This window comes from Myotis davidii, unplaced genomic scaffold (genome assembly GCF_000327345.1).
Source record: "Myotis davidii unplaced genomic scaffold, ASM32734v1 scaffold534, whole genome shotgun sequence".
Taxonomy (NCBI): domain Eukaryota; kingdom Metazoa; phylum Chordata; class Mammalia; order Chiroptera; family Vespertilionidae; genus Myotis; species Myotis davidii.
This window is the reverse complement of record NW_006286678.1, coordinates 5,858,044-5,867,834: the sequence shown is the minus strand read 5'-3', so window position 1 is coordinate 5,867,834 and position 9,791 is coordinate 5,858,044. Positions and strand designations below refer to the sequence as shown.

At 50.5% G+C, this 9,791-nt stretch overlaps 1 protein-coding gene across 2 annotated transcripts in view; it reads right to left on the bottom strand.

Annotated features, from left to right (window-relative positions):
• The window catches only part of FAM214B (family with sequence similarity 214 member B), an 11,487-nt gene extending 7,216 nt beyond the window's left edge, over positions 1-4,271 (bottom strand). The window contains exon 1 of one of the 2 annotated variants that reach the window (XM_006758528.2): positions 4,152-4,271. The gene's annotated coding sequence lies outside the window, so the exon portion shown is untranslated. Of the gene's footprint in view, positions 1-4,050; positions 4,086-4,151 lie in introns of those variants that run through there. The other variant, XM_006758530.2, reaches the window with a different exon arrangement.
• Between the last annotated feature and the right edge of the window lie 5,520 nt (positions 4,272-9,791).

Genomic DNA, 9,791 nt, shown 5'->3' with positions numbered 1-9,791 from the left:
CGACCGCCACGCCCCCCTCAGGCCACGCCTTCCACGGCAGCGACCATGCTCATTGGCCCACAGGAGGCCAGCCTCCCACGACCTCAAGAGGGAGGCACGCCCCCTCCAAGAGATGCACACCCATTGGTCCATATGGGGGCAGGCCTATCCAGAGTCGCCCCGCCCACCTCCTTAACTCCTCACCTGCCGAAGTTCAAAGCGTCTCTCTGCCCAGCCATGTAACCCTTTCAAAGAAAGGCATAGGCCTCTTACTTCTCCTCCCCCCACCTCTTCCCCTACGGAGGCTAGTCAATAAAAAAGACGTCCTAGAGCTTTCATAGACACAGCTGGACAACCTCCCAAATCCACCTGCTCTTCCCACACCAGACCCCAAATAACCCCACTCCCATTCATCTTTCTATGTTTTGCAAACCAGAGCTCCAGAGACCAGAGAATTGTTGGAGCCTAGGAAGATTCCTTCATGCCAGAGCAGATGAAAAAAGCCCTGAAGTGGGATAAGTGGGATACTATCTCTTTCCATTGAGACATGGTATTCTTTTTTTTTCCTTCTAATCCTCACCCAAGGATATATTTCCCATTGATTTTTAGAGGGAGAGAAACACCGATGTGAGAGAAACACATCGATTGGTTGCCTTCCGCATGCCCCTGGACCAGAGCCGGACTAGGGCCCAGGCCCTGGCTGGTGGAGAAGCCTGCAACTGAGGTACGTGCCCTTGACCAGAATGGAACCCGGGACCCTTTGGTCCGCAGGCCGAGGTTCTATCCACTGAGCCAACCCGGCTAGGGCTGAGAAATGGTATTCTTTCTTCTCTTACTCTATATTGATATTCTTTTGCCTTTATTAGAGGGACCCCATGAGCTCCCGAGATAGGGGTACATTTTAATTCAGAGACCTAAACATCATTCTTTGTGTCTCTGAACTCCCATTCTGAGATTAGCCTGCTTCATCCCTTCTGCCAGTAATTTCTATTCATAGGCCCCTGTTCAAGGAGGCAGAACACCCATGGGAAGTGGGATGGAAGGCTTCTGCCCAGAGTGGGGGAAATATGCCCAACTCTTGCGATGGAGCTCACCCCTATGACTCACAGCTCCCTCGAAACTCCCCACCCTCCCCCTGAGTCACTGGGCCCCAGGCCCAGCCAAATTAAGTCGCAGCAGAACCAGCATTCCTAATTCTTGTTTTCCTATTGTTTAAATGACCAGGATGGAAACCTCTGTAAGTTAACAGAAACTTTTCAGAGGGGCTGCTCTAGGGGGAAGCTAAGAAAATAGATAGCACTGTCTATCTTTCTACCTGCACTTGTCAGCAAGTCCAATAGTTTGGAACTTAGGAGGCTTTTCTCATAGTCTTCCACAGAAGCAGGAGGCAAACACCAGAACCAAAAGATGGAAGACTCAAACTGAGGCCCCGGAGAATTGACAACAGCCAGGGCAGCTCCCTGGTTGGACCCCCCAGAACATGGGGAGTCTGTACTTCTATAGTTCAAAGGCCACAGAAGGCCCAAGGTCCTTGTTTTATCATACCTCTGTTGTGGGCCTCAAGGTCCCTGAGGTTGTCACTGGACAGTGAAAAGAGGTTCCCCTCCCCCTACTTTCTCCTTGTGCTCTAGACTTAGGAAGGGCAAGCAAGTAAGTTAGTTCCTCTCCCTTCTCCTCACCTCAGACCAAGGGAAAACCCTGAAAAAGAACCCAGTTGCCATTCATTAACTTCCTTGCTGGTTCCCTAATGGTAAAAAACAGGAGTAAAGGAATTTCCAACACCCTGGACAAAATTGCAGAGCACCAATGTCAGAGTCTACTTGCCTTAGTAAAAGCTTCTGGTGGACAAAGAACACTGTAGGAAAGAAATAATCCCTTGGTGACAGACCCTACCTTGTTCTCTCTTAGTGCCAGTAATATAGGCCCAGGGCTTGGTAACCTGCAAAGGTCAGCATATCAGGGGGAAAGATCAAAGATGTTCTAAGCCTCAGTGTGCCCTGGAAAAGCAGCATAGCACAATCAAGAGGCCTTACCTAGCTGCCCTAACTCTTAACCTGCTTTATTTTAGCCACTATCAACAGCTAAACCGCCCCCCCTTTCTCTCTCTCTCTCTCACACACACATTTCTTTCTCCCCCTATTACAATGGAAGCTCCATTGAAAGCAGCAACTTTGTTTTGTTCATGCATGTATTCTCAGAATCGACATCAGGGCCTGGCACACAATAGATGTTCACTAAACATTGGCCGAAGGAGGCAATGAGCCCTGGCCAAACAGCAATCAGGAGATCTGGGTCCTAATTCCTGCGCTTTTACTGTGAAACCTGGAGAAAACCAGTCTCTTTGGTGGTAAGTTGCCAAATCTGTAAAATGAGGGGTTTGCATAAATGATGACCACTAAGGACCGCCACGACTCTGGCCTTATACCACTCTAATTCTAATGGCTATTGTTCACTCATATGCATTTTCAAAAGATGGGCCCAAGCGTCTGAATGCCTTGCAGCTTGCATGGAAGCAGAAAGGCTATATACAACAGCCTCAGCACAGTAAACTAATGCCCTTTCTCTTCATGCCCCACCCACTGACACAAATGCCCCAATCCTGAGGAAGCTGGAGTGAGTCTGCCCTAGGCCCGCCTCTCTGACAGACAGTCAGGGAAGCTGGGTTGCCATAGCAATCAGCTCCTCCTTGAAAGGCATCAGCCTGCCCTCCTTTACCCCACCCTACCCCAAGGCTTTGTCTGGCCTTAGCACCCCCTCCTTCCCCAGCCAGTCTCTCAGCTAGCAGAGGCTGGCTTGGGGCCCCTTTCAGCAACACTGTCACATTCATTCAGCCACTGTGTGGAAGACAGGCCTTTCCCACCCTCTCCTAGTCACCTCAGAGGCAAAAGGAACCCTGGCACTACATCAAGTCCCCTCAGGGAACCAGAGGAGCCCCCAAGAGGACTGGGCCCTAGTCTCAGTTCTCATAGTCAGCTCCCAAGCCAGGAGTGTGGGAAGCCATTCCCTTTCCTTAAACAATTGAAGCTCAGATCCCCAATTCAGCCTACAATGGTGGTCCAAATCTCAAAGCATAGATCAAATACCTTCAATACTCCTCTCTATGTCCTTCCTCTCCCAGAAGTCCAGAATGTTTGAGGGCCCTAGGGATCCTCACCCAGGAGTATGAAAAAGGTGGGGGAAAATCAGTCTGTGGCAAGTGGTAAAAATATGGCTACCAATCACTTGAGAGCTGTTAAAGGCGACCTTCATAGTCATGCTGGGTGGAGTCTGGGTCTTGCTGCTGGTTACTAGGGTCTCTGGTCATTGAGTACAAAGTCTGGGGCAGGGCACCGCTCCTAGACGGGCAAGGACCAGGCCAGGCCCCAGGGCGAGGAAGGAAGTGGGAAATGAGCACACCCAGAGCATAAGGGCAGAGCAAAGTGGGGGGAGGGGGAAGATAGGGACCAAGGCCGGCTTCTGGAAGGAACAGGAACTGGAGTGGGGGGTTAACAGGAACCGAATGGGGGAAGGGTCCCCAGGGACACCAGCTCGGGGAAGAAACCCCAGTCTCAGCCAGAGAGATTCAAAGCAGACTGAGGACACAATCACACAAGCCCTGTGCTCTGGCCAGAAGGTGGAGTTAGGTGCTGAGGGGCCAGGAGCACTACAGACTCTAGCCTCCTCACCCCACTAATTCCATCACCCTCACTCCTAGAACACAGTACACACACATCTTCCTGGAGTCTCTACAATGCCCCTAGACCATTACTTTCTCAAAACACTAGGGGATTCTGTCTCATCAGTTGGGGCCTACAACCCCTCCCCCTCATTCAGTGCTCACAGCCCCTACTTTCTTCCTCCACAGTCCCCCATCGCTCCCACACTCTGGACCACCAGCTCTTCATCACAGCACCCTGTTCCCCCAAAGTGCTTTCGGACCCCCTTAGACAGGAACCTCACCTCTTCACATAGCACCTTCCATCCCCACAAAGCAGTCCCGCCCCTCCCCCACAAGAGCCCCTGAAGCGTGCACCTGGCCCCCACATTGAGCCCCAACTCCTCCCAAACTCTTGTCTTTCTACCCCCAACAACCTATAGATCCTCTTCTTTTCTTACGTGTCCCCCACCGCCTCATGTCTGCGCAAGCGCACCCTGGTCGTTTCCCCTTCTTCCCCCTGCACCCCGCCCCACACCTGTAGTTCCGTGAATTCCGTTGCACCTGGGGAGGCAGTGGACTGGTGCAGTCACCAAGCGGCCCCAGCTGCAGCCTAGGCCTGCAAACCTCGCCCCTTAGGTCGGAGCCCCGCCCCCGCAACGCCCAAACCCACCCTCTCCCTTGTCCCACCTCCCACCTTCCCCGGGTTCGTCCCCTTTCCTAGTTTCTTGAATTCCTCGGGGTCCTCCCCTGTAACCTAGACCACGCCCCTCTCGGGCTCCGCCTCTTCTCGTCTTCTGGTCGTCTCCCCAGGATCCTCAGCTGGTCCCTGGCCCCACCCCGATCCCTGCCCCCTTTCGGTGTCTCCGCCTCTCGCTAGGACCTGCCCCCTAGAATTCCAGCCTGGCAGAACCGGTGCCAGGCCCCCTTCCAACACCAGCCCCCTCCGGTCTCAGAGCCTCTCCTCCCCCATCCCTTCTCGCGCTCGCCTCACCCAGGCCTGGGGAGCTCCAGCCCGGATCCGCCGGCTCTGATTGGCGGCAGCGCCCCCAACGGGTGGCAGGGGAGACAAAGTGATTGCTTCAGGTCGCCTGAGGTCCCACCCCGGCCACGTGCGGCTTCTGTGATGACAGGTCTAGAAGGGCGGGGTCTCAGCCTGCAGGCTGTGGGCCTAGGGCCCTAGGCTGACCGGATCCCGGCGGGTTTGGGGGCGGGACCCGGAGCCCGAGCCCGAGCCGGAGAGCTCCGAGCCTGACCCGGGCGCTCCCCAGGTTTTCGCGTCGGTGTCAGCTGCCTGCGGAACTTGAACCTCTCTGTGGGAAGGTGTGGGTTAGCACGAGCAATTGCCCTAATGGGGGAGGTCTGTGGTGTTTGCAAGGTAGTCTCGGGGAAGGGTGTGTGTGTGTGTGAAAATGGGGAAATCTGGACGATGGGGGTCTCAGAGTTGTGAGGTTAAGGGTTTCTACAGCCTACCATGTGCGGGAGAGTCTGAGTTCTGGGAGACGGGCGATGACAGTCAGATCTGTACCCGCGGAGGTGGGTTGGAGAGGAAGACTGAATTTTAGAAGCCTAAGATTTAATACGGAGATAGGAGAGCCTGAAATCTTTGAAGAAAAGTAGGGCCTTTGCCTTGAACAAGTGGTGAGTGAACTTTGTAACACTTAACATAGGTTCTGTGATTTAATTAGCTTTTGAGTCTTCTCTCCAACTTCCCCACTCCCCACTGGTTCCCGAAATACAGCAAGGGAAGTCGATGCTTACCAGCTACCGGTAGATGGCAGCACAGGACCCTTGCTGACCTGAGTGGCCCTCAGTCCAGAGCCTAAGGGGCCTCACTAGAGCGGGCTGTACTGTTGACTGTATGGTAGGTCAGACCTGATCAAATCTGTTTCTTTACGTCTCCATGACTTTTTTTGTGAGTAGTTAACTTAAACTGGTTTACTGAACACTAATGGTGTATTAGGGGGAAATTTTTTTTCTCTGCCCTTAAGGGACTTATTTTAGATAGTCATACAAATACCTATATAATCCTAAAGAGAATAAAGTTTGAAGGGTATTGTGTAGTGGAAAAAGCACATTGAAGTCATTTGGGTTGATCTTGAACTTTGGGTACTTACTAGCTGTATGGATTTGGGTAAATTAATTGACTTTTATTTATATTTAAATATATTTTTATTGCTTTCAGAGAGGAAAGGAGAAGGAGAGGGAGATAGAAACATCAATGATGAGAGAATCATTGATAGGCTGCCTCCTGCACGCCCCACATTGGGGATGGAGCCAGCAACCTGGGCATGTGCCCTGACCGGGAATTAACCGTGACCTCCTGGTTCCTAGGGCGACGCTCAACCACGGAGCCACACCAGCCGGGCCCATCCCAAACCAGCTAGGGCAGAACAATTTAGATTTATAGAAATTTTGTGAAGATAGCACAGTTTCCATATACCTCATACCCAATTTCCCTTTTATTATCATCTTACCTTAGTATGGTTCATTTGTTACAATTAATGAATCAATATTGATACATTAATTAAAGCCTATACTTTATTCAGGTTGCCTTAGTTTTTACCTCATATCCTTTTTCTGTTCCAGGATCCCATCTAGGATAGCACATTACATTTAGTTGTCATGTCTCAAGTTCCTCTTGGCTGTGATAGTTCTTCAGACTTTCTTATTTTTAAAATGTTTTCATTAGTTTTTTAGAGAGAGGAAGGATTCACTGGTCAACACCCAACCAAGTAAGCCACACTGGCCAGGGCCCTTCCTCTTAAATTGTAACTGGTAGCCCTAGCCAGTTTTGCTCAGTGGATAGAGCCTCGGCCTCCAACTGAAGGGTCCCTAGTTCAATTGTGGTCAAGGGCACATGCCTGGGATGCAGGCTCAATTCCCAATAGGGGTGTGCAGGAGGCAGCAGATCAATGATTCTCCCTCATCATTGATGTTTCTCTTCATCTCCCTCTCTGAAATCAATAAAAATATATTTTAAAAAATTTTAACTGGTAAACTGGGATGCCTCAGAGCCTACAGCATGCCTTTAGACATTGACTCCTGCTCTGCTTAGCCAATCTTCACCTCCCAGCCACATTCCCTTCCCTGTGTCCACAACCTAAGTAATATCAAACATGTATTGGGCATTTAGTACGTACCAGGTAATTTAAATGCATTTCCTCATTTAAATTTCAAAACCATCTTATGAAGTAGATATTATTATTATTTCCTGGAAAATTGCTGATGGTCGCAAATACCAGAGCTAGAACTCAAATTCAGGTGTGGTAGGCCGATTTCTAAGATGGCCCCCCAAAGATCCTGAGTCCTGATGGTATTCATGTTCTTATGTAATCCCCTTCCCTTGAGTGTGACTTGCTTCTGATAAACAGAATACTGCAAAAATGAGGGGATGTCACTTCTGTGATTAGGTTACCATAGATGAAGTCTTCCATCTCACTAGCAGACACTATTGCCTTCTTAGCTTGCGTACTTCAATGAAGCAAACTGCTATTGTGGAAAGGCCCACATGACAAGGAGCTGAGACCAGCCAATAGCTGATAAGAAATTGAAGCTCTCAGTCCAACAGCCCAGGAGGAATTGAGTCTTGCCAACAATAACATGAGTGAGCTTGACAGTGGATCCTTTTGATTGCAGCCTGTAGGAAACCTTGAATCAGAGGATCCAGTTAAGCTGTACCAAGATTGCTGACCCACAGAAACTGCGATAATAAATGTTGTTTTAAGCCACTAAAATTTGGGGCAATTTGTTTCATGATAATAGATAATACATCAGGTGAATCTGATTGGTTCCAAAGTTCATGCTCTTTACAATTTTATTAGGTGACTAGAGGCCCAGTGCACAAATTTGTGCACCAGTGGGGTCCCTTGGCCTGGCATGTGGGATCGGGCCGAAACCGGCTCTCTGACATCCCCTGAGGGGTCCTGGATTCTGAGAGGGTGCCAGCCAGGCCTAGTGACCCCACCGGTGCACAATCGGGGCTGGGGAGAGACACAGGAGGCTGGCCTGCCGGGGAGGGGCAGCGGGAGGGCTCCAGGGCATGTCCAGCCCATCTCACTCAGTCCCGATTACCCGGACCCCAGCAGCAAGCTAACCTACCAATCAGAGCATATGCCCCCTGGTGGTCAGCGCACATCATAGCAAGCAGTTGAGCAGCCTTAGCATATCATTAGCATGTTATGCTTTGATTGGTTGAATGGCTGACCGGTCGACCTAACACTTAGCATATTAGGCTTTTATTATATAGGATTTCCCAATATTCTACACTGTTTCCAAGTGTAGAGTGACTTTCTATTTTTTGTTGGATGGCTTTTGCATCCCCCAGGAGAATCCCTGGTTCCAGAGTCCAGAAGTTTAACACTTTTTTTTAAGTTTCATGCTCTTGTGGTTTATGAAAGCTGGGCAAAATAGCTAGATATTCCAACCTCCAGCAGCACAGAGAGTGCCCATCATCTTACGGTCAGGCGTTTCTGTTGATGAGGCTGCCTGAGTTGCCCTGCTTAAGATGTTTCTGTGTATTGCTGGAAATCTGGATACACAGTGGAAAGATCAAGTATTCCCCTTTCCTTCTTCAAGCTTCTAGTGTTAGTCTCTTATAGCACTTATTCCAGTGAGAGGAATCATATGGTTGCTAGGTTTGCTTTTGGAAGGCAAATACCCTGGCAGATTGGCAGACCCTGCCTGGGTCTGGCAGGAAGAATCCTATAGGGGTGAGAGCTTGCAAACACTGAAACTTGAGCTGGGCTAATGAGGCCTAAGAAAGCACCTGGTCTAATGGTGGTAAAACCTGGCATCACATTAGAATCATCTGGGGAGCTTTTTGTGTGTGTGACTATGGATAACTTACTATCAAATTTTTGCTTATTTTTTTTAAAATTTTTTTATTGTTGACACTATTACAGATGTCTCCCATTTCCCCCACTTTTCCCCACCCCTCCCCACTTCCTACCACCCCTCCCCTGGCCTTCACCACTGTGTTGTCTGTGGACTATGTATATCCTTTTCGGAGCTTTTAAAAAATAGCATGCCCCAAAACAATTAAATCAGAATTTTGGGGTGGCGGGGTGTTGTATATCATGCCGTGTGTCTTCTGCTTTCTGCTCTGGCCTTTTTCACTTCCATCGCATGTGCATACATCCATCTTCTTGCCCGAAGTTCTCAGCTTAAAAAGCCTATCTTCCCTCAATCCTCCAATCAGTAGGTATTTATGGAACAGTAGTTACTGTATACTTGGCACTATTCAGACATTGGAGACACAAATGGAGAGCATGAAAAAAAGTATAGATACTGAGGGCTCCAGATATTTAACTTTATGCTCACTCATGTTCTCCCCTTCCCCTGGCCGCCGTTGTTGCTAATTTAAAAACTTTCGTGCTGGCCCTAGCCGGCTTGGCTCAGTGGATAGAGTGTCAGCCTGCAGACTGAAGGGTCCCGGGTTCGATTCCGACCAACGGCACATGCCTGGTTTGCGGGCTTGATCCCCAGTAGGGGGCGTGCAGGAGGCAGCCGATTGATGATCCTCTCTCATCATTGATGTTTCTCTCCCCTCTCCCTTCCTCTCTGAAATCAATAAAGAAATATATTTTAAAAATAAAAATAAAAACTTCCGTGCTGTGTGGTACAATCTCGTCAAATGATTACAGGAAAGTAAGTACTTCATCAGCTGATAGACCCTTTAAGGAAGTCCAATGGAAATCCTCAATGAAAAGAATCTGTTCTCGGCTGGAAGCCCGCCCACGAGGGTAGGGCCGAGGGCTTCCATTCCAAACCTCACACAGGTGAGAAGCCCGCCCCGCTCTGCCAGAAGCCTCATCAGTGGCCATCAGCCTCGCTCGCTCAGAAGGCAGAGGGAGGCTCCGCCCCCTACGTCTCGTGTGGGGGCGGGGTTGGGGGACTGGGCGTGAGCTGATTGGCTGGGAGGCGGGGCGCCGCGGGTGGTTCTGTCCGGCGCTCGCTTGGATCCCGGTGGGGTGGAGTGGAGGGAGGGAGTCCCGGTCTCTCCTTTCTCCCAGCGATGGCGCCGTGGTGCCGCGCCCAGTACCCCGCCGGCCGGCCGGTACTCACGATTATCGAGAACCCCCTCAGGCGGTGAGACTGGGAGCGGGTCCGAGGGAGCGGCAGAGCGCTGCCTGCCACGGGGACCATGAGGAGCGGCCAGACCCGTGGGGCGGATTGC